The sequence below is a fragment of the Ambystoma mexicanum genome, chromosome 6p, assembly GCF_040938575.1.
Source record: "Ambystoma mexicanum isolate Mex_15411 chromosome 6p, UKY_AmexF1_1, whole genome shotgun sequence".
NCBI classification, from domain to species: domain Eukaryota; kingdom Metazoa; phylum Chordata; class Amphibia; order Caudata; family Ambystomatidae; genus Ambystoma; species Ambystoma mexicanum.
The window spans coordinates 30,369,740-30,392,690 of NC_090935.1; the positions used below are offsets into that span (position 1 = coordinate 30,369,740).

A 22,951-nucleotide genomic window follows, 5' to 3' on the forward strand; every position below is an offset into this window, starting at 1 on the left:
ATAGCACGAGAGAGAGTGTGCGTGCGTGCGTGTCTCTGTGTGTATGCAAATCACCAGTCAGCCAGGGCCTGCTGGGAGCCCATTCCGCCAGGCCCACCGGCTTTTGGACAGCTCCCAGATGGTTGGAGAAGGACCAGGCTGGGTTAGGCCACGGAGCAGAGGCCGAGCCGTTCCCTGGTGCGCTTTCTGGAAATGTCTCCCTCATTTGGAAATGTGCCCCTCAGTTGCTGAGGTCCCGAGAAGGCTCACCTGCAGCGCTCATAGAGAGGTCTCTGGCCGATCGTGGCCGATCAGGGACGTGAAGGGCTGCCCTGGGACTGTGTCCAACACAAGCCAACCCCCACCCATTGAAGGACTGGACGCACACATGCATAGAAATCATCTGCTGCCTGTTGGGGCGGTCGGGAGGGACCCCTACTGGTGGTGCTTCAAGATGGCGCCTGGTGTTTCCTTGCTGTGCAACCGGGCCCGCCCCACATAAAATCAAAAGTCTATTGCGAGCAGTGAAGGCCAAGGGAATTTAAATGTAATTCAAAGAAACAAAGCACAGAGTTGGGAGCCCAGCCGGATGGCAGTGGAACCCACAACCTTCTGACTCCTAGTCAGGCGCCTTATCCATTGCACCACTGGCCCCCATACCCCTGGTGCTCTCCGTTAGCTCCTAGTGCTGTTCTTCAAGGTGCCTTTCTGAAGCAGGAGCCGCTGCAATGCCTGCTGTCCTGATTTTGTAACACACAAGGCTCACGTCCTGGCACAGTTGATAAAAGCAGGCGACAGGCAGCCAATACCTGTTGTAAGAGGCTTCCTGGCCCTACCAAAGGAAAGCAGACCCGGCGGGACTTTGAAGCCACCGTCGCTGAAGCCAGCAGCCAAACGTAAACTTACATCGGTTTGAAAATGCATCTCTGGCTTGAAGGCGGGGGCAGCAGCAATCCGGGGCTCTCGGGGGTCCGCGCACTAGGCCGCTGCCTCACCTTGCCTATCCTGGAACTCAACAGGGCCCCCCCCAAGCAAACCCTCACAGGCCCTCTGGCTTTTCTCTGGCTTGTGGGACTATTGTGATGCGTCCAGGCACACAGCACCCATCACCCAGGCATTATGACGGGAGGTGCCACTTTGCATGCAGCCTGGACCATGATCCTTTCTTCCTGCATTGCAATAGCCAAGCACACGGAACCTTTCCTTTTGGGCCAAACCAGCAGCGAGGAAGCTTGGGTCGTTGGTCTTTGCCTCTTGGTTCCATACCGGCCCCAGAACCAAACAGTTTCTTGCCAAAGTTAGAGCATAACAAGTCAACCTAGGTCAAAAGGCAGCCGATGCGCTGGCTTTTATACACTGGCCAGTTCAGCCCCAAGTGTGTGCTCGCTTCGGCAGCACATATACTAAAATTGGAACGATACAGAGAAGATTAGCATGGCCCCTGCGCAAGGATGACACGCAAATTCGTGAAGCGTTCCATATTTTTAGACACGTGCGTGCCAGGAGAGAAATACCTTTTATTGACAGAATAAAAGGGGCCCCGCTCCCGTGCTGGTCTTGTGCTTGCTCGCTGCCGCGGAAGCCCTTCCCGTTTCTCTTGATCCTCTCTGTGCTGTGCTGCACCGAGAGCGGCTGCCTTGTCCTCTGCTGGCTGCTCATTTCTATATAGCGCTTTCTATATGACCCGCCTCTAGGGGCTCATGGCAAAGAGCGCACAGCCCCTCAAGCTTCACTGCTTCTAGGCCCTACTCTTCATGAGAGCTGGCTGCCTCTAGGTGTGTGATCTCTTTACCCACTTGTGCATTCTTTGCTCAGTGTCATTCGCCAACTGCTCCTTTAAAGCAAGAGAGGGGTGGCAGGATCTGAAAGGCAGCAGATAGCACGAGAGAGAGTGTGCGTGCGTGCGTGTCTCTGTGTGTATGCAAATCACCAGTCAGCCAGGGCCTGCTGGGAGCCCATTCCGCCAGGCCCACCGGCTTTTGGACAGCTCCCAGATGGTTGGAGAAGGACCAGGCTGGGTTAGGCCACGGAGCAGAGGCCGAGCCGTTCCCTGGTGCGCTTTCTGGAAATGTCTCCCTCATTTGGAAATGTGCCCCTCAGTTGCTGAGGTCCCGAGAAGGCTCACCTGCAGCGCTCATAGAGAGGTCTCTGGCCGATCGTGGCCGATCAGGGACGTGAAGGGCTGCCCTGGGACTGTGTCCAACACAAGCCAACCCCCACCCATTGAAGGACTGGACGCACACATGCATAGAAATCATCTGCTGCCTGTTGGGGCGGTCGGGAGGGACCCCTACTGGTGGTGCTTCAAGATGGCGCCTGGTGTTTCCTTGCTGTGCAACCGGGCCCGCCCCACATAAAATCAAAAGTCTATTGCGAGCAGTGAAGGCCAAGGGAATTTAAATGTAATTCAAAGAAACAAAGCACAGAGTTGGGAGCCCAGCCGGATGGCAGTGGAACCCACAACCTTCTGACTCCTAGTCAGGCGCCTTATCCATTGCACCACTGGCCCCCATACCCCTGGTGCTCTCCGTTAGCTCCTAGTGCTGTTCTTCAAGGTGCCTTTCTGAAGCAGGAGCCGCTGCAATGCCTGCTGTCCTGATTTTGTAACACACAAGGCTCACGTCCTGGCACAGTTGATAAAAGCAGGCGACAGGCAGCCAATACCTGTTGTAAGAGGCTTCCTGGCCCTACCAAAGGAAAGCAGACCCGGCGGGACTTTGAAGCCACCGTCGCTGAAGCCAGCAGCCAAACGTAAACTTACATCGGTTTGAAAATGCATCTCTGGCTTGAAGGCGGGGGCAGCAGCAATCCGGGGCTCTCGGGGGTCCGCGCACTAGGCCGCTGCCTCACCTTGCCTATCCTGGAACTCAACAGGGCCCCCCCCAAGCAAACCCTCACAGGCCCTCTGGCTTTTCTCTGGCTTGTGGGACTATTGTGATGCGTCCAGGCACACAGCACCCATCACCCAGGCATTATGACGGGAGGTGCCACTTTGCATGCAGCCTGGACCATGATCCTTTCTTCCTGCATTGCAATAGCCAAGCACACGGAACCTTTCCTTTTGGGCCAAACCAGCAGCGAGGAAGCTTGGGTCGTTGGTCTTTGCCTCTTGGTTCCATACCGGCCCCAGAACCAAACAGTTTCTTGCCAAAGTTAGAGCATAACAAGTCAACCTAGGTCAAAAGGCAGCCGATGCGCTGGCTTTTATACACTGGCCAGTTCAGCCCCAAGTGTGTGCTCGCTTCGGCAGCACATATACTAAAATTGGAACGATACAGAGAAGATTAGCATGGCCCCTGCGCAAGGATGACACGCAAATTCGTGAAGCGTTCCATATTTTTAGACACGTGCGTGCCAGGAGAGAAATACCTTTTATTGACAGAATAAAAGGGGCCCCGCTCCCGTGCTCGTCTTGTGCTTGCTCGCTGCCGCGGAAGCCCTTCCCGTTTCTCTTGATCCTCTCTGTGCTGTGCTGCACCGAGAGCGGCTGCCTTGTCCTCTGCTGGCTGCTCATTTCTATATAGCGCTTTCTATATGACCCGCCTCTAGGGGCTCATGGCAAAGAGCGCACAGCCCCTCAAGCTTCACTGCTTCTAGGCCCTACTCTTCATGAGAGCTGGCTGCCTCTAGGTGTGTGATCTCTTTACCCACTTGTGCATTCTTTGCTCAGTGTCATTCGCCAACTGCTCCTTTAAAGCAAGAGAGGGGTGGCAGGGTCTGAAAGGCAGCAGATAGCACGAGAGAGAGTGTGCGTGCGTGCGTGCGTGCGTGTGTCTGTGTGTATGCAAATCATCAGTCAGCCAGGGCCTGCTGGGAGCCCATTCCGCCAGGCCCACCGGCTTTTGGACAGCTCCCAGATGGTTGGAGAAGGACCAGGCTGGGTTAGGCCACGGAGCAGAGGCCGAGCCGTTCCCTGGTGCGCTTTCTGGAAATGTCTCCCTCATTTGGAAATGTGCCCCTCAGTTGCTGAGGTCCCGAGAAGGCTCACCTGCGGCGCTCACAGAGAGGTCTCTGGCCGATCGTGGCCGATCAGGGACGTGAAGGGCTGCCCTGGGACTGTGTCCAACACAAGCCAACCCCCACCCATTGAAGGACAGGACGCACACATGCATAGAAATCATCTACTGCTTGTTGGGGCGGTCTGGAGGGACCCCTGCTGGTGGTGCTTGGAGATGGCGCCTGGTGTTTCCTTGCTGTGCAACCGGGCCCGCCCCACATAAAATCAAAAGTCTATTGCGAGCAGTGAAGGCCAAGGGAATTTAAATGTAATTCAAAGAAACAAAGCACAGAGTTGGGAGCCCAGCCGGATGGCAGTGGAACCCACAACCTTCTGACTCCTATCCATTGCACCACTGGCCCCCATACCCCTGGTGCCCTCCCTTAGCTCCTAGTGCTGTTCTTCAAGGTGCCTTTCTGAAGCAGGAGCCGCTGCAATGCCTGCTGTCCTGATTTTGTAACACACAAGGCTCACGTCCTGGCACAGTTGATAAAAGCAGGCGACAGGCAGCCAATACCTGTTGTAAGAGGCTTCCTGGCCCTACCAAAGGAAAGCAGACCCGGCGGGACTTTGAAGCCACCGTCGCTGAAGCCAGCAGCCAAACGTAAACTTACATCGGTTTGAAAATGCATCTCTGGCTTGAAGGCGGGGGCAGCAGCAATCCGGGGCTCTCGGGGGTCCGCGCACTAGGCCGCTGCCTCACCTTGCCTATCCTGGAACTCAACAGGGCCCCCCCCAAGCAAACCCTCACAGGCCCTCTGGCTTTTCTCTGGCTTGTGGGACTATTGTGATGCGTCCAGGCACACAGCACCCATCACCCAGGCATTATGACGGGAGGTGCCACTTTGCATGCAGCCTGGACCATGATCCTTTCTTCCTGCATTGCAATAGCCAAGCACACGGAACCTTTCCTTTTGGGCCAAACCAGCAGCGAGGAAGCTTGGGTCGTTGGTCTTTGCCTCTTGGTTCCATACCGGCCCCAGAACCAAACAGTTTCTTGCCAAAGTTAGAGCATAACAAGTCAACCTAGGTCAAAAGGCAGCCGATGCGCTGGCTTTTATACACTGGCCAGTTCAGCCCCAAGTGTGTGCTCGCTTCGGCAGCACATATACTAAAATTGGAACGATACAGAGAAGATTAGCATGGCCCCTGCGCAAGGATGACACGCAAATTCGTGAAGCGTTCCATATTTTTAGACACGTGCGTGCCAGGAGAGAAATACCTTTTATTGACAGAATAAAAGGGGCCCCGCTCCCGTGCTCGTCTTGTGCTTGCTCGCTGCCGCGGAAGCCCTTCCCGTTTCTCTTGATCCTCTCTGTGCTGTGCTGCACCGAGAGCGGCTGCCTTGTCCTCTGCTGGCTGCTCATTTCTATATAGCGCTTTCTATATGACCCGCCTCTAGGGGCTCATGGCAAAGAGCGCACAGCCCCTCAAGCTTCACTGCTTCTAGGCCCTACTCTTCATGAGAGCTGGCTGCCTCTAGGTGTGTGATCTCTTTACCCACTTGTGCATTCTTTGCTCAGTGTCATTCGCCAACTGCTCCTTTAAAGCAAGCGAGGGGTGGCAGGGTCTGAAAGGCAGCAGACAGCACGAGAGAGAGTGTGCGTGCGTGCGTGTGTCTGTGTGTATGCAAATCAGCAGTCAGCCAGGGCCTGCTGGGAGCCCATTCCGCCAGGCCCACCGGCTTTTGGACAGCTCCCAGATGGTTGGAGAAGGACCAGGCTGGGTTAGGCCACGAAGCAGAGGCTGAGCCGTTCCCTGGTGCGCTTTCTGGAAATGTCTCCCTCATTTGGAAATGTGCCCCTCAGTTGCTGAGGTCCCGAGAAGGCTCGCCTGCGGCGCTCACCAGAGAGGTCTCTGGCCGATCGTGGCCGATCAGGGACGTGAAGGGCTGCCCTGGGACTGTGTCCAACACAAGCCAACCCCCACCCATTGAAGGACAGGACGCACACATGCATAGAAATCATCTGCTGCTTGTTGGGGCGGTCTGGAGGGCCCCCTGCTGGTGGTGCTTGGAGATGGCGCCTGGTGTTTCCTTGCTGTGCAACCGGGCCCGCCCCACATAAAATCAAAAGTCTATTGCGAGCAGTGAAGGCCAAGGGAATTTAAATGTAATTCAAAGAAACAAAGCACAGAGTTGGGAGCCCAGCCGGATGGCAGTGGAACCCACAACCTTCTGACTCAATAGTCAGGCGCCTTATCCATTGCACCACTGGCCCCCATACCTCTGGTGCCCTCCGTTAGCTCCTAGTGCTGTTCTTCAAGGTGCCTTTCTGAAGCAGGAGCCGCTGCAATGCCTGCTGTCCTGATTTTGTAACACACAAGGCTCACGTCCTGGCACAGTTGATAAAAGCAGGCGACAGGCAGCCAATACCTGTTGTAAGAGGCTTCCTGGCCCTACCAAAGGAAAGCAGACCCGGCGGGACTTTGAAGCCACCGTCGCTGAAGCCAGCAGCCAAACGTAAACTTACATCGGTTTGAAAATGCATCTCTGGCTTGAAGGCGGGGGCAGCAGCAATCCGGGGCTCTCGGGGGTCCGCGCACTAGGCCGCTGCCTCACCTTGCCTATCCTGGAACTCAACAGGGCCCCCCCCAAGCAAACCCTCACAGGCCCTCTGGCTTTTCTCTGGCTTGTGGGACTATTGTGATGCGTCCAGGCACACAGCACCCATCACCCAGGCATTATGACGGGAGGTGCCACTTTGCATGCAGCCTGGACCATGATCCTTTCTTCCTGCATTGCAATAGCCAAGCACACGGAACCTTTCCTTTTGGGCCAAACCAGCAGCGAGGAAGCTTGGGTCGTTGGTCTTTGCCTCTTGGTTCCATACCGGCCCCAGAACCAAACAGTTTCTTGCCAAAGTTAGAGCATAACAAGTCAACCTAGGTCAAAAGGCAGCCGATGCGCTGGCTTTTATACACTGGCCAGTTCAGCCCCAAGTGTGTGCTCGCTTCGGCAGCACATATACTAAAATTGGAACGATACAGAGAAGATTAGCATGGCCCCTGCGCAAGGATGACACGCAAATTCGTGAAGCGTTCCATATTTTTAGACACGTGCGTGCCAGGAGAGAAATACCTTTTATTGACAGAATAAAAGGGGCCCCGCTCCCGTGCTGGTCTTGTGCTTGCTCGCTGCCGCGGAAGCCCTTCCCGTTTCTCTTGATCCTCTCTGTGCTGTGCTGCACCGAGAGCGGCTGCCTTGTCCTCTGCTGGCTGCTCATTTCTATATAGCGCTTTCTATATGACCCGCCTCTAGGGGCTCATGGCAAAGAGCGCACAGCCCCTCAAGCTTCACTGCTTCTAGGCCCTACTCTTCATGAGAGCTGGCTGCCTCTAGGTGTGTGATCTCTTTACCCACTTGTGCATTCTTTGCTCAGTGTCATTCGCCAACTGCTCCTTTAAAGCAAGAGAGGGGTGGCAGGATCTGAAAGGCAGCAGATAGCACGAGAGAGAGTGTGCGTGCGTGCGTGTCTCTGTGTGTATGCAAATCACCAGTCAGCCAGGGCCTGCTGGGAGCCCATTCCGCCAGGCCCACCGGCTTTTGGACAGCTCCCAGATGGTTGGAGAAGGACCAGGCTGGGTTAGGCCACGGAGCAGAGGCCGAGCCGTTCCCTGGTGCGCTTTCTGGAAATGTCTCCCTCATTTGGAAATGTGCCCCTCAGTTGCTGAGGTCCCGAGAAGGCTCACCTGCAGCGCTCATAGAGAGGTCTCTGGCCGATCGTGGCCGATCAGGGACGTGAAGGGCTGCCCTGGGACTGTGTCCAACACAAGCCAACCCCCACCCATTGAAGGACTGGACGCACACATGCATAGAAATCATCTGCTGCCTGTTGGGGCGGTCGGGAGGGACCCCTACTGGTGGTGCTTCAAGATGGCGCCTGGTGTTTCCTTGCTGTGCAACCGGGCCCGCCCCACATAAAATCAAAAGTCTATTGCGAGCAGTGAAGGCCAAGGGAATTTAAATGTAATTCAAAGAAACAAAGCACAGAGTTGGGAGCCCAGCCGGATGGCAGTGGAACCCACAACCTTCTGACTCCTAGTCAGGCGCCTTATCCATTGCACCACTGGCCCCCATACCCCTGGTGCTCTCCGTTAGCTCCTAGTGCTGTTCTTCAAGGTGCCTTTCTGAAGCAGGAGCCGCTGCAATGCCTGCTGTCCTGATTTTGTAACACACAAGGCTCACGTCCTGGCACAGTTGATAAAAGCAGGCGACAGGCAGCCAATACCTGTTGTAAGAGGCTTCCTGGCCCTACCAAAGGAAAGCAGACCCGGCGGGACTTTGAAGCCACCGTCGCTGAAGCCAGCAGCCAAACGTAAACTTACATCGGTTTGAAAATGCATCTCTGGCTTGAAGGCGGGGGCAGCAGCAATCCGGGGCTCTCGGGGGTCCGCGCACTAGGCCGCTGCCTCACCTTGCCTATCCTGGAACTCAACAGGGCCCCCCCCAAGCAAACCCTCACAGGCCCTCTGGCTTTTCTCTGGCTTGTGGGACTATTGTGATGCGTCCAGGCACACAGCACCCATCACCCAGGCATTATGACGGGAGGTGCCACTTTGCATGCAGCCTGGACCATGATCCTTTCTTCCTGCATTGCAATAGCCAAGCACACGGAACCTTTCCTTTTGGGCCAAACCAGCAGCGAGGAAGCTTGGGTCGTTGGTCTTTGCCTCTTGGTTCCATACCGGCCCCAGAACCAAACAGTTTCTTGCCAAAGTTAGAGCATAACAAGTCAACCTAGGTCAAAAGGCAGCCGATGCGCTGGCTTTTATACACTGGCCAGTTCAGCCCCAAGTGTGTGCTCGCTTCGGCAGCACATATACTAAAATTGGAACGATACAGAGAAGATTAGCATGGCCCCTGCGCAAGGATGACACGCAAATTCGTGAAGCGTTCCATATTTTTAGACACGTGCGTGCCAGGAGAGAAATACCTTTTATTGACAGAATAAAAGGGGCCCCGCTCCCGTGCTCGTCTTGTGCTTGCTCGCTGCCGCGGAAGCCCTTCCCGTTTCTCTTGATCCTCTCTGTGCTGTGCTGCACCGAGAGCGGCTGCCTTGTCCTCTGCTGGCTGCTCATTTCTATATAGCGCTTTCTATATGACCCGCCTCTAGGGGCTCATGGCAAAGAGCGCACAGCCCCTCAAGCTTCACTGCTTCTAGGCCCTACTCTTCATGAGAGCTGGCTGCCTCTAGGTGTGTGATCTCTTTACCCACTTGTGCATTCTTTGCTCAGTGTCATTCGCCAACTGCTCCTTTAAAGCAAGAGAGGGGTGGCAGGGTCTGAAAGGCAGCAGATAGCACGAGAGAGAGTGTGCGTGCGTGCGTGCGTGCGTGTGTCTGTGTGTATGCAAATCATCAGTCAGCCAGGGCCTGCTGGGAGCCCATTCCGCCAGGCCCACCGGCTTTTGGACAGCTCCCAGATGGTTGGAGAAGGACCAGGCTGGGTTAGGCCACGGAGCAGAGGCCGAGCCGTTCCCTGGTGCGCTTTCTGGAAATGTCTCCCTCATTTGGAAATGTGCCCCTCAGTTGCTGAGGTCCCGAGAAGGCTCACCTGCGGCGCTCACAGAGAGGTCTCTGGCCGATCGTGGCCGATCAGGGACGTGAAGGGCTGCCCTGGGACTGTGTCCAACACAAGCCAACCCCCACCCATTGAAGGACAGGACGCACACATGCATAGAAATCATCTACTGCTTGTTGGGGCGGTCTGGAGGGACCCCTGCTGGTGGTGCTTGGAGATGGCGCCTGGTGTTTCCTTGCTGTGCAACCGGGCCCGCCCCACATAAAATCAAAAGTCTATTGCGAGCAGTGAAGGCCAAGGGAATTTAAATGTAATTCAAAGAAACAAAGCACAGAGTTGGGAGCCCAGCCGGATGGCAGTGGAACCCACAACCTTCTGACTCCTATCCATTGCACCACTGGCCCCCATACCCCTGGTGCCCTCCCTTAGCTCCTAGTGCTGTTCTTCAAGGTGCCTTTCTGAAGCAGGAGCCGCTGCAATGCCTGCTGTCCTGATTTTGTAACACACAAGGCTCACGTCCTGGCACAGTTGATAAAAGCAGGCGACAGGCAGCCAATACCTGTTGTAAGAGGCTTCCTGGCCCTACCAAAGGAAAGCAGACCCGGCGGGACTTTGAAGCCACCGTCGCTGAAGCCAGCAGCCAAACGTAAACTTACATCGGTTTGAAAATGCATCTCTGGCTTGAAGGCGGGGGCAGCAGCAATCCGGGGCTCTCGGGGGTCCGCGCACTAGGCCGCTGCCTCACCTTGCCTATCCTGGAACTCAACAGGGCCCCCCCCAAGCAAACCCTCACAGGCCCTCTGGCTTTTCTCTGGCTTGTGGGACTATTGTGATGCGTCCAGGCACACAGCACCCATCACCCAGGCATTATGACGGGAGGTGCCACTTTGCATGCAGCCTGGACCATGATCCTTTCTTCCTGCATTGCAATAGCCAAGCACACGGAACCTTTCCTTTTGGGCCAAACCAGCAGCGAGGAAGCTTGGGTCGTTGGTCTTTGCCTCTTGGTTCCATACCGGCCCCAGAACCAAACAGTTTCTTGCCAAAGTTAGAGCATAACAAGTCAACCTAGGTCAAAAGGCAGCCGATGCGCTGGCTTTTATACACTGGCCAGTTCAGCCCCAAGTGTGTGCTCGCTTCGGCAGCACATATACTAAAATTGGAACGATACAGAGAAGATTAGCATGGCCCCTGCGCAAGGATGACACGCAAATTCGTGAAGCGTTCCATATTTTTAGACACGTGCGTGCCAGGAGAGAAATACCTTTTATTGACAGAATAAAAGGGGCCCCGCTCCCGTGCTCGTCTTGTGCTTGCTCGCTGCCGCGGAAGCCCTTCCCGTTTCTCTTGATCCTCTCTGTGCTGTGCTGCACCGAGAGCGGCTGCCTTGTCCTCTGCTGGCTGCTCATTTCTATATAGCGCTTTCTATATGACCCGCCTCTAGGGGCTCATGGCAAAGAGCGCACAGCCCCTCAAGCTTCACTGCTTCTAGGCCCTACTCTTCATGAGAGCTGGCTGCCTCTAGGTGTGTGATCTCTTTACCCACTTGTGCATTCTTTGCTCAGTGTCATTCGCCAACTGCTCCTTTAAAGCAAGCGAGGGGTGGCAGGGTCTGAAAGGCAGCAGACAGCACGAGAGAGAGTGTGCGTGCGTGCGTGTGTCTGTGTGTATGCAAATCAGCAGTCAGCCAGGGCCTGCTGGGAGCCCATTCCGCCAGGCCCACCGGCTTTTGGACAGCTCCCAGATGGTTGGAGAAGGACCAGGCTGGGTTAGGCCACGAAGCAGAGGCCGAGCCGTTCCCTGGTGCGCTTTCTGGAAATGTCTCCCTCATTTGGAAATGTGCCCCTCAGTTGCTGAGGTCCCGAGAAGGCTCACCTGCAGCGCTCATAGAGAGGTCTCTGGCCGATCGTGGCCGATCAGGGACGTGAAGGGCTGCCCTGGGACTGTGTCCAACACAAGCCAACCCCCACCCATTGAAGGACTGGACGCACACATGCATAGAAATCATCTGCTGCCTGTTGGGGCGGTCGGGAGGGACCCCTACTGGTGGTGCTTCAAGATGGCGCCTGGTGTTTCCTTGCTGTGCAACCGGGCCCGCCCCACATAAAATCAAAAGTCTATTGCGAGCAGTGAAGGCCAAGGGAATTTAAATGTAATTCAAAGAAACAAAGCACAGAGTTGGGAGCCCAGCCGGATGGCAGTGGAACCCACAACCTTCTGACTCCTAGTCAGGCGCCTTATCCATTGCACCACTGGCCCCCATACCCCTGGTGCTCTCCGTTAGCTCCTAGTGCTGTTCTTCAAGGTGCCTTTCTGAAGCAGGAGCCGCTGCAATGCCTGCTGTCCTGATTTTGTAACACACAAGGCTCACGTCCTGGCACAGTTGATAAAAGCAGGCGACAGGCAGCCAATACCTGTTGTAAGAGGCTTCCTGGCCCTACCAAAGGAAAGCAGACCCGGCGGGACTTTGAAGCCACCGTCGCTGAAGCCAGCAGCCAAACGTAAACTTACATCGGTTTGAAAATGCATCTCTGGCTTGAAGGCGGGGGCAGCAGCAATCCGGGGCTCTCGGGGGTCCGCGCACTAGGCCGCTGCCTCACCTTGCCTATCCTGGAACTCAACAGGGCCCCCCCCAAGCAAACCCTCACAGGCCCTCTGGCTTTTCTCTGGCTTGTGGGACTATTGTGATGCGTCCAGGCACACAGCACCCATCACCCAGGCATTATGACGGGAGGTGCCACTTTGCATGCAGCCTGGACCATGATCCTTTCTTCCTGCATTGCAATAGCCAAGCACACGGAACCTTTCCTTTTGGGCCAAACCAGCAGCGAGGAAGCTTGGGTCGTTGGTCTTTGCCTCTTGGTTCCATACCGGCCCCAGAACCAAACAGTTTCTTGCCAAAGTTAGAGCATAACAAGTCAACCTAGGTCAAAAGGCAGCCGATGCGCTGGCTTTTATACACTGGCCAGTTCAGCCCCAAGTGTGTGCTCGCTTCGGCAGCACATATACTAAAATTGGAACGATACAGAGAAGATTAGCATGGCCCCTGCGCAAGGATGACACGCAAATTCGTGAAGCGTTCCATATTTTTAGACACGTGCGTGCCAGGAGAGAAATACCTTTTATTGACAGAATAAAAGGGGCCCCGCTCCCGTGCTCGTCTTGTGCTTGCTCGCTGCCGCGGAAGCCCTTCCCGTTTCTCTTGATCCTCTCTGTGCTGTGCTGCACCGAGAGCGGCTGCCTTGTCCTCTGCTGGCTGCTCATTTCTATATAGCGCTTTCTATATGACCCGCCTCTAGGGGCTCATGGCAAAGAGCGCACAGCCCCTCAAGCTTCACTGCTTCTAGGCCCTACTCTTCATGAGAGCTGGCTGCCTCTAGGTGTGTGATCTCTTTACCCACTTGTGCATTCTTTGCTCAGTGTCATTCGCCAACTGCTCCTTTAAAGCAAGAGAGGGGTGGCAGGGTCTGAAAGGCAGCAGATAGCACGAGAGAGAGTGTGCGTGCGTGCGTGCGTGCGTGTGTCTGTGTGTATGCAAATCATCAGTCAGCCAGGGCCTGCTGGGAGCCCATTCCGCCAGGCCCACCGGCTTTTGGACAGCTCCCAGATGGTTGGAGAAGGACCAGGCTGGGTTAGGCCACGGAGCAGAGGCCGAGCCGTTCCCTGGTGCGCTTTCTGGAAATGTCTCCCTCATTTGGAAATGTGCCCCTCAGTTGCTGAGGTCCCGAGAAGGCTCACCTGCGGCGCTCACAGAGAGGTCTCTGGCCGATCGTGGCCGATCAGGGACGTGAAGGGCTGCCCTGGGACTGTGTCCAACACAAGCCAACCCCCACCCATTGAAGGACAGGACGCACACATGCATAGAAATCATCTACTGCTTGTTGGGGCGGTCTGGAGGGACCCCTGCTGGTGGTGCTTGGAGATGGCGCCTGGTGTTTCCTTGCTGTGCAACCGGGCCCGCCCCACATAAAATCAAAAGTCTATTGCGAGCAGTGAAGGCCAAGGGAATTTAAATGTAATTCAAAGAAACAAAGCACAGAGTTGGGAGCCCAGCCGGATGGCAGTGGAACCCACAACCTTCTGACTCCTATCCATTGCACCACTGGCCCCCATACCCCTGGTGCCCTCCCTTAGCTCCTAGTGCTGTTCTTCAAGGTGCCTTTCTGAAGCAGGAGCCGCTGCAATGCCTGCTGTCCTGATTTTGTAACACACAAGGCTCACGTCCTGGCACAGTTGATAAAAGCAGGCGACAGGCAGCCAATACCTGTTGTAAGAGGCTTCCTGGCCCTACCAAAGGAAAGCAGACCCGGCGGGACTTTGAAGCCACCGTCGCTGAAGCCAGCAGCCAAACGTAAACTTACATCGGTTTGAAAATGCATCTCTGGCTTGAAGGCGGGGGCAGCAGCAATCCGGGGCTCTCGGGGGTCCGCGCACTAGGCCGCTGCCTCACCTTGCCTATCCTGGAACTCAACAGGGCCCCCCCCAAGCAAACCCTCACAGGCCCTCTGGCTTTTCTCTGGCTTGTGGGACTATTGTGATGCGTCCAGGCACACAGCACCCATCACCCAGGCATTATGACGGGAGGTGCCACTTTGCATGCAGCCTGGACCATGATCCTTTCTTCCTGCATTGCAATAGCCAAGCACACGGAACCTTTCCTTTTGGGCCAAACCAGCAGCGAGGAAGCTTGGGTCGTTGGTCTTTGCCTCTTGGTTCCATACCGGCCCCAGAACCAAACAGTTTCTTGCCAAAGTTAGAGCATAACAAGTCAACCTAGGTCAAAAGGCAGCCGATGCGCTGGCTTTTATACACTGGCCAGTTCAGCCCCAAGTGTGTGCTCGCTTCGGCAGCACATATACTAAAATTGGAACGATACAGAGAAGATTAGCATGGCCCCTGCGCAAGGATGACACGCAAATTCGTGAAGCGTTCCATATTTTTAGACACGTGCGTGCCAGGAGAGAAATACCTTTTATTGACAGAATAAAAGGGGCCCCGCTCCCGTGCTCGTCTTGTGCTTGCTCGCTGCCGCGGAAGCCCTTCCCGTTTCTCTTGATCCTCTCTGTGCTGTGCTGCACCGAGAGCGGCTGCCTTGTCCTCTGCTGGCTGCTCATTTCTATATAGCGCTTTCTATATGACCCGCCTCTAGGGGCTCATGGCAAAGAGCGCACAGCCCCTCAAGCTTCACTGCTTCTAGGCCCTACTCTTCATGAGAGCTGGCTGCCTCTAGGTGTGTGATCTCTTTACCCACTTGTGCATTCTTTGCTCAGTGTCATTCGCCAACTGCTCCTTTAAAGCAAGCGAGGGGTGGCAGGGTCTGAAAGGCAGCAGACAGCACGAGAGAGAGTGTGCGTGCGTGCGTGTGTCTGTGTGTATGCAAATCAGCAGTCAGCCAGGGCCTGCTGGGAGCCCATTCCGCCAGGCCCACCGGCTTTTGGACAGCTCCCAGATGGTTGGAGAAGGACCAGGCTGGGTTAGGCCACGAAGCAGAGGCTGAGCCGTTCCCTGGTGCGCTTTCTGGAAATGTCTCCCTCATTTGGAAATGTGCCCCTCAGTTGCTGAGGTCCCGAGAAGGCTCGCCTGCGGCGCTCACCAGAGAGGTCTCTGGCCGATCGTGGCCGATCAGGGACGTGAAGGGCTGCCCTGGGACTGTGTCCAACACAAGCCAACCCCCACCCATTGAAGGACAGGACGCACACATGCATAGAAATCATCTGCTGCTTGTTGGGGCGGTCTGGAGGGCCCCCTGCTGGTGGTGCTTGGAGATGGCGCCTGGTGTTTCCTTGCTGTGCAACCGGGCCCGCCCCACATAAAATCAAAAGTCTATTGCGAGCAGTGAAGGCCAAGGGAATTTAAATGTAATTCAAAGAAACAAAGCACAGAGTTGGGAGCCCAGCCGGATGGCAGTGGAACCCACAACCTTCTGACTCAATAGTCAGGCGCCTTATCCATTGCACCACTGGCCCCCATACCTCTGGTGCCCTCCGTTAGCTCCTAGTGCTGTTCTTCAAGGTGCCTTTCTGAAGCAGGAGCCGCTGCAATGCCTGCTGTCCTGATTTTGTAACACACAAGGCTCACGTCCTGGCACAGTTGATAAAAGCAGGCGACAGGCAGCCAATACCTGTTGTAAGAGGCTTCCTGGCCCTACCAAAGGAAAGCAGACCCGGCGGGACTTTGAAGCCACCGTCGCTGAAGCCAGCAGCCAAACGTAAACTTACATCGGTTTGAAAATGCATCTCTGGCTTGAAGGCGGGGGCAGCAGCAATCCGGGGCTCTCGGGGGTCCGCGCACTAGGCCGCTGCCTCACCTTGCCTATCCTGGAACTCAACAGGGCCCCCCCCAAGCAAACCCTCACAGGCCCTCTGGCTTTTCTCTGGCTTGTGGGACTATTGTGATGCGTCCAGGCACACAGCACCCATCACCCAGGCATTATGACGGGAGGTGCCACTTTGCATGCAGCCTGGACCATGATCCTTTCTTCCTGCATTGCAATAGCCAAGCACACGGAACCTTTCCTTTTGGGCCAAACCAGCAGCGAGGAAGCTTGGGTCGTTGGTCTTTGCCTCTTGGTTCCATACCGGCCCCAGAACCAAACAGTTTCTTGCCAAAGTTAGAGCATAACAAGTCAACCTAGGTCAAAAGGCAGCCGATGCGCTGGCTTTTATACACTGGCCAGTTCAGCCCCAAGTGTGTGCTCGCTTCGGCAGCACATATACTAAAATTGGAACGATACAGAGAAGATTAGCATGGCCCCTGCGCAAGGATGACACGCAAATTCGTGAAGCGTTCCATATTTTTAGACACGTGCGTGCCAGGAGAGAAATACCTTTTATTGACAGAATAAAAGGGGCCCCGCTCCCGTGCTGGTCTTGTGCTTGCTCGCTGCCGCGGAAGCCCTTCCCGTTTCTCTTGATCCTCTCTGTGCTGTGCTGCACCGAGAGCGGCTGCCTTGTCCTCTGCTGGCTGCTCATTTCTATATAGCGCTTTCTATATGACCCGCCTCTAGGGGCTCATGGCAAAGAGCGCACAGCCCCTCAAGCTTCACTGCTTCTAGGCCCTACTCTTCATGAGAGCTGGCTGCCTCTAGGTGTGTGATCTCTTTACCCACTTGTGCATTCTTTGCTCAGTGTCATTCGCCAACTGCTCCTTTAAAGCAAGAGAGGGGTGGCAGGATCTGAAAGGCAGCAGATAGCACGAGAGAGAGTGTGCGTGCGTGCGTGTCTCTGTGTGTATGCAAATCACCAGTCAGCCAGGGCCTGCTGGGAGCCCATTCCGCCAGGCCCACCGGCTTTTGGACAGCTCCCAGATGGTTGGAGAAGGACCAGGCTGGGTTAGGCCACGGAGCAGAGGCCGAGCCGTTCCCTGGTGCGCTTTCTGGAAATGTCTCCCTCATTTGGAAATGTGCCCCTCAGTTGCTGAGGTCCCGAGAAGGCTCACCTGCAGCGCTCATAGAGAGGTCTCTGGCCGATCGTGGCCGATCAGGGACGTGAAGGGCTGCCCTGGGACTGTGTCCAACACAAGCCAACCCCCACCCATTGAAGGACTGGACGCACACATGCATAGAAATCATCTGCTGCCTGTTGGGGCGGTCGGGAGGGACCCCTACTGGTGGTGCTTCAAGATGGCGCCTGGTGTTTCCTTGCTGTGCAACCGGGCCCGCCCCACATAAAATCAAAAGTCTATTGCGAGCAGTGAAGGCCAAGGGAATTTAAATGTAATTCAAAGAAACAAAGCACAGAGTTGGGAGCCCAGCCGGATGGCAGTGGAACCCACAACCTTCTGACTCCTAGTCAGGCGCCTTATCCATTGCACCACTGGCCCCCATACCCCTGGTGCTCTCCGTTAGCTCCTAGTGCTGTTCTTCAAGGTGCCTTTCTGAAGCAGGAGCCGCTGCAATGCCTGCTGTCCTGATTTTGTAACACACAAGGCTCACGTCCTGGCACAGTTGATAAAAGCAGGCGACAGGCAGCCAATACCTGTTGTAAGAGGCTTCCTGGCCCTACCAAAGGAAAGCAGACCCGGCGGGACTTTGAAGCCACCGTCGCTGAAGCCAGCAGCCAAACGTAAACTTACATCGGTTTGAAAATGCATCTCTGGCTTGAAGGCGGGGGCAGCAGCAATCCGGGGCTCTCGGGGGTCCGCGCACTAGGCCGCTGCCTCACCTTGCCTATCCTGGAACTCAACAGGGCCCCCCCCAAGCAAACCCTCACAGGCCCTCTGGCTTTTCTCTGGCTTGTGGGACTATTGTGATGCGTCCAGGCACACAGCACCCATCACCCAGGCATTATGACGGGAGGTGCCACTTTGCATGCAGCCTGGACCATGATCCTTTCTTCCTGCATTGCAATAGCCAAGCACACGGAACCTTTCCTTTTGGGCCAAACCAGCAGCGAGGAAGCTTGGGTCGTTGGTCTTTGCCTCTTGGTTCCATACCGGCCCCAGAACCAAACAGTTTCTTGCCAAAGTTAGAGCATAACAAGTCAACCTAGGTCAAAAGGCAGCCGATGCGCTGGCTTTTATACACTGGCCAGTTCAGCCCCAAGTGTGTGCTCGCTTCGGCAGCACATATACTAAAATTGGAACGATACAGAGAAGATTAGCATGGCCCCTGCGCAAGGATGACACGCAAATTCGTGAAGCGTTCCATATTTTTAGACACGTGCGTGCCAGGAGAGAAATACCTTTTATTGACAGAATAAAAGGGGCCCCGCTCCCGTGCTCGTCTTGTGCTTGCTCGCTGCCGCGGAAGCCCTTCCCGTTTCTCTTGATCCTCTCTGTGCTGTGCTGCACCGAGAGCGGCTGCCTTGTCCTCTGCTGGCTGCTCATTTCTATATAGCGCTTTCTATATGACCCGCCTCTAGGGGCTCATGGCAAAGAGCGCACAGCCCCTCAAGCTTCACTGCTTCTAGGCCCTACTCTTCATGAGAGCTGGCTGCCTCTAGGTGTGTGATCTCTTTACCCACTTGTGCATTCTTTGCTCAGTGTCATTCGCCAACTGCTCCTTTAAAGCAAGAGAGGGGTGGCAGGATCTGAAAGGCAGCAGATAGCACGAGAGAGAGTGTGCGTGCGTGCGTGTCTCTGTGTGTATGCAAATCACCAGTCAGCCAGGGCCTGCTGGGAGCCCATTCCGCCAGGCCCACCGGCTTTTGGACAGCTCCCAGATGGTTGGAGAAGGACCAGGCTGGGTTAGGCCACGGAGCAGAGGCCGAGCCGTTCCCTGGTGCGCTTTCTGGAAATGTCTCCCTCATTTGGAAATGTGCCCCTCAGTTGCTGAGGTCCCGAGAAGGCTCACCTGCAGCGCTCATAGAGAGGTCTCTGGCCGATCGTGGCCGATCAGGGACGTGAAGGGCTGCCCTGGGACTGTGTCCAACACAAGCCAACCCCCACCCATTGAAGGACTGGACGCACACATGCATAGAAATCATCTGCTGCCTGTTGGGGCGGTCGGGAGGGACCCCTACTGGTGGTGCTTCAAGATGGCGCCTGGTGTTTCCTTGCTGTGCAACCGGGCCCGCCCCACATAAAATCAAAAGTCTATTGCGAGCAGTGAAGGCCAAGGGAATTTAAATGTAATTCAAAGAAACAAAGCACAGAGTTGGGAGCCCAGCCGGATGGCAGTGGAACCCACAACCTTCTGACTCCTAGTCAGGCGCCTTATCCATTGCACCACTGGCCCCCATACCCCTGGTGCTCTCCGTTAGCTCCTAGTGCTGTTCTTCAAGGTGCCTTTCTGAAGCAGGAGCCGCTGCAATGCCTGCTGTCCTGATTTTGTAACACACAAGGCTCACGTCCTGGCACAGTTGATAAAAGCAGGCGACAGGCAGCCAATACCTGTTGTAAGAGGCTTCCTGGCCCTACCAAAGGAAAGCAGACCCGGCGGGACTTTGAAGCCACCGTCGCTGAAGCCAGCAGCCAAACGTAAACTTACATCGGTTTGAAAATGCATCTCTGGCTTGAAGGCGGGGGCAGCAGCAATCCGGGGCTCTCGGGGGTCCGCGCACTAGGCCGCTGCCTCACCTTGCCTATCCTGGAACTCAACAGGGCCCCCCCCAAGCAAACCCTCACAGGCCCTCTGGCTTTTCTCTGGCTTGTGGGACTATTGTGATGCGTCCAGGCACACAGCACCCATCACCCAGGCATTATGACGGGAGGTGCCACTTTGCATGCAGCCTGGACCATGATCCTTTCTTCCTGCATTGCAATAGCCAAGCACACGGAACCTTTCCTTTTGGGCCAAACCAGCAGCGAGGAAGCTTGGGTCGTTGGTCTTTGCCTCTTGGTTCCATACCGGCCCCAGAACCAAACAGTTTCTTGCCAAAGTTAGAGCATAACAAGTCAACCTAGGTCAAAAGGCAGCCGATGCGCTGGCTTTTATACACTGGCCAGTTCAGCCCCAAGTGTGTGCTCGCTTCGGCAGCACATATACTAAAATTGGAACGATACAGAGAAGATTAGCATGGCCCCTGCGCAAGGATGACACGCAAATTCGTGAAGCGTTCCATATTTTTAGACACGTGCGTGCCAGGAGAGAAATACCTTTTATTGACAGAATAAAAGGGGCCCCGCTCCCGTGCTCGTCTTGTGCTTGCTCGCTGCCGCGGAAGCCCTTCCCGTTTCTCTTGATCCTCTCTGTGCTGTGCTGCACCGAGAGCGGCTGCCTTGTCCTCTGCTGGCTGCTCATTTCTATATAGCGCTTTCTATATGACCCGCCTCTAGGGGCTCATGGCAAAGAGCGCACAGCCCCTCAAGCTTCACTGCTTCTAGGCCCTACTCTTCATGAGAGCTGGCTGCCTCTAGGTGTGTGATCTCTTTACCCACTTGTGCATTCTTTGCTCAGTGTCATTCGCCAACTGCTCCTTTAAAGCAAGAGAGGGGTGGCAGGGTCTGAAAGGCAGCAGATAGCACGAGAGAGAGTGTGCGTGCGTGCGTGCGTGCGTGTGTCTGTGTGTATGCAAATCATCAGTCAGCCAGGGCCTGCTGGGAGCCCATTCCGCCAGGCCCACCGGCTTTTGGACAGCTCCCAGATGGTTGGAGAAGGACCAGGCTGGGTTAGGCCACGGAGCAGAGGCCGAGCCGTTCCCTGGTGCGCTTTCTGGAAATGTCTCCCTCATTTGGAAATGTGCCCCTCAGTTGCTGAGGTCCCGAGAAGGCTCACCTGCGGCGCTCACAGAGAGGTCTCTGGCCGATCGTGGCCGATCAGGGACGTGAAGGGCTGCCCTGGGACTGTGTCCAACACAAGCCAACCCCCACCCATTGAAGGACAGGACGCACACATGCATAGAAATCATCTACTGCTTGTTGGGGCGGTCTGGAGGGACCCCTGCTGGTGGTGCTTGGAGATGGCGCCTGGTGTTTCCTTGCTGTGCAACCGGGCCCGCCCCACATAAAATCAAAAGTCTATTGCGAGCAGTGAAGGCCAAGGGAATTTAAATGTAATTCAAAGAAACAAAGCACAGAGTTGGGAGCCCAGCCGGATGGCAGTGGAACCCACAACCTTCTGACTCCTATCCATTGCACCACTGGCCCCCATACCCCTGGTGCCCTCCCTTAGCTCCTAGTGCTGTTCTTCAAGGTGCCTTTCTGAAGCAGGAGCCGCTGCAATGCCTGCTGTCCTGATTTTGTAACACACAAGGCTCACGTCCTGGCACAGTTGATAAAAGCAGGCGACAGGCAGCCAATACCTGTTGTAAGAGGCTTCCTGGCCCTACCAAAGGAAAGCAGACCCGGCGGGACTTTGAAGCCACCGTCGCTGAAGCCAGCAGCCAAACGTAAACTTACATCGGTTTGAAAATGCATCTCTGGCTTGAAGGCGGGGGCAGCAGCAATCCGGGGCTCTCGGGGGTCCGCGCACTAGGCCGCTGCCTCACCTTGCCTATCCTGGAACTCAACAGGGCCCCCCCCAAGCAAACCCTCACAGGCCCTCTGGCTTTTCTCTGGCTTGTGGGACTATTGTGATGCGTCCAGGCACACAGCACCCATCACCCAGGCATTATGACGGGAGGTGCCACTTTGCATGCAGCCTGGACCATGATCCTTTCTTCCTGCATTGCAATAGCCAAGCACACGGAACCTTTCCTTTTGGGCCAAACCAGCAGCGAGGAAGCTTGGGTCGTTGGTCTTTGCCTCTTGGTTCCATACCGGCCCCAGAACCAAACAGTTTCTTGCCAAAGTTAGAGCATAACAAGTCAACCTAGGTCAAAAGGCAGCCGATGCGCTGGCTTTTATACACTGGCCAGTTCAGCCCCAAGTGTGTGCTCGCTTCGGCAGCACATATACTAAAATTGGAACGATACAGAGAAGATTAGCATGGCCCCTGCGCAAGGATGACACGCAAATTCGTGAAGCGTTCCATATTTTTAGACACGTGCGTGCCAGGAGAGAAATACCTTTTATTGACAGAATAAAAGGGGCCCCGCTCCCGTGCTCGTCTTGTGCTTGCTCGCTGCCGCGGAAGCCCTTCCCGTTTCTCTTGATCCTCTCTGTGCTGTGCTGCACCGAGAGCGGCTGCCTTGTCCTCTGCTGGCTGCTCATTTCTATATAGCGCTTTCTATATGACCCGCCTCTAGGGGCTCATGGCAAAGAGCGCACAGCCCCTCAAGCTTCACTGCTTCTAGGCCCTACTCTTCATGAGAGCTGGCTGCCTCTAGGTGTGTGATCTCTTTACCCACTTGTGCATTCTTTGCTCAGTGTCATTCGCCAACTGCTCCTTTAAAGCAAGCGAGGGGTGGCAGGGTCTGAAAGGCAGCAGACAGCACGAGAGAGAGTGTGCGTGCGTGCGTGTGTCTGTGTGTATGCAAATCAGCAGTCAGCCAGGGCCTGCTGGGAGCCCATTCCGCCAGGCCCACCGGCTTTTGGACAGCTCCCAGATGGTTGGAGAAGGACCAGGCTGGGTTAGGCCACGAAGCAGAGGCTGAGCCGTTCCCTGGTGCGCTTTCTGGAAATGTCTCCCTCATTTGGAAATGTGCCCCTCAGTTGCTGAGGTCCCGAGAAGGCTCACCTGCAGCGCTCATAGAGAGGTCTCTGGCCGATCGTGGCCGATCAGGGACGTGAAGGGCTGCCCTGGGACTGTGTCCAACACAAGCCAACCCCCACCCATTGAAGGACTGGACGCACACATGCATAGAAATCATCTGCTGCCTGTTGGGGCGGTCGGGAGGGACCCCTACTGGTGGTGCTTCAAGATGGCGCCTGGTGTTTCCTTGCTGTGCAACCGGGCCCGCCCCACATAAAATCAAAAGTCTATTGCGAGCAGTGAAGGCCAAGGGAATTTAAATGTAATTCAAAGAAACAAAGCACAGAGTTGGGAGCCCAGCCGGATGGCAGTGGAACCCACAACCTTCTGACTCCTAGTCAGGCGCCTTATCCATTGCACCACTGGCCCCCATACCCCTGGTGCTCTCCGTTAGCTCCTAGTGCTGTTCTTCAAGGTGCCTTTCTGAAGCAGGAGCCGCTGCA

At 55.5% G+C, this 22,951-nt stretch overlaps 12 non-coding genes across 12 annotated transcripts; all 12 read left to right on the forward strand.

The window, feature by feature from the left end:
* Window positions 1–1,358: 1,358 nt before the first annotated feature.
* LOC138512868 (U6 spliceosomal RNA) lies at window positions 1,359–1,465 on the forward strand. The gene has a single exon (XR_011281577.1). It is a non-coding gene; the product is annotated as a U6 spliceosomal RNA (small nuclear RNA).
* A 1,748-nt stretch (window positions 1,466–3,213) lies between these two features.
* LOC138512869 (U6 spliceosomal RNA) lies at window positions 3,214–3,320 on the forward strand. Its single transcript, XR_011281578.1, has one exon. It is a non-coding gene; the product is annotated as a U6 spliceosomal RNA (small nuclear RNA).
* Window positions 3,321–5,063: 1,743 nt separating this feature from the next.
* LOC138512870 (U6 spliceosomal RNA) lies at window positions 5,064–5,170 on the forward strand. Its single transcript, XR_011281579.1, has one exon. It is a non-coding gene; the product is annotated as a U6 spliceosomal RNA (small nuclear RNA).
* A 1,750-nt stretch (window positions 5,171–6,920) lies between these two features.
* LOC138512871 (U6 spliceosomal RNA) lies at window positions 6,921–7,027 on the forward strand. Its single transcript, XR_011281580.1, has one exon. It is a non-coding gene; the product is annotated as a U6 spliceosomal RNA (small nuclear RNA).
* A 1,748-nt stretch (window positions 7,028–8,775) lies between these two features.
* On the forward strand, window positions 8,776–8,882 carry LOC138512872 (U6 spliceosomal RNA). Its single transcript, XR_011281581.1, has one exon. It is a non-coding gene; the product is annotated as a U6 spliceosomal RNA (small nuclear RNA).
* A 1,743-nt stretch (window positions 8,883–10,625) lies between these two features.
* On the forward strand, window positions 10,626–10,732 carry LOC138512873 (U6 spliceosomal RNA). Its single transcript, XR_011281582.1, has one exon. It is a non-coding gene; the product is annotated as a U6 spliceosomal RNA (small nuclear RNA).
* A 1,748-nt stretch (window positions 10,733–12,480) lies between these two features.
* On the forward strand, window positions 12,481–12,587 carry LOC138512874 (U6 spliceosomal RNA). Its single transcript, XR_011281583.1, has one exon. It is a non-coding gene; the product is annotated as a U6 spliceosomal RNA (small nuclear RNA).
* Window positions 12,588–14,330: 1,743 nt separating this feature from the next.
* On the forward strand, window positions 14,331–14,437 carry LOC138512875 (U6 spliceosomal RNA). Its single transcript, XR_011281584.1, has one exon. It is a non-coding gene; the product is annotated as a U6 spliceosomal RNA (small nuclear RNA).
* Window positions 14,438–16,187: 1,750 nt separating this feature from the next.
* Window positions 16,188–16,294, forward strand: LOC138512876 (U6 spliceosomal RNA). Its single transcript, XR_011281585.1, has one exon. It is a non-coding gene; the product is annotated as a U6 spliceosomal RNA (small nuclear RNA).
* Window positions 16,295–18,042: 1,748 nt separating this feature from the next.
* LOC138512878 (U6 spliceosomal RNA) lies at window positions 18,043–18,149 on the forward strand. Its single transcript, XR_011281586.1, has one exon. It is a non-coding gene; the product is annotated as a U6 spliceosomal RNA (small nuclear RNA).
* Window positions 18,150–19,897: 1,748 nt separating this feature from the next.
* On the forward strand, window positions 19,898–20,004 carry LOC138512879 (U6 spliceosomal RNA). Its single transcript, XR_011281587.1, has one exon. It is a non-coding gene; the product is annotated as a U6 spliceosomal RNA (small nuclear RNA).
* A 1,743-nt stretch (window positions 20,005–21,747) lies between these two features.
* LOC138512880 (U6 spliceosomal RNA) lies at window positions 21,748–21,854 on the forward strand. Its single transcript, XR_011281588.1, has one exon. It is a non-coding gene; the product is annotated as a U6 spliceosomal RNA (small nuclear RNA).
* The last annotated feature ends 1,097 nt before the right edge of the window (window positions 21,855–22,951 follow it).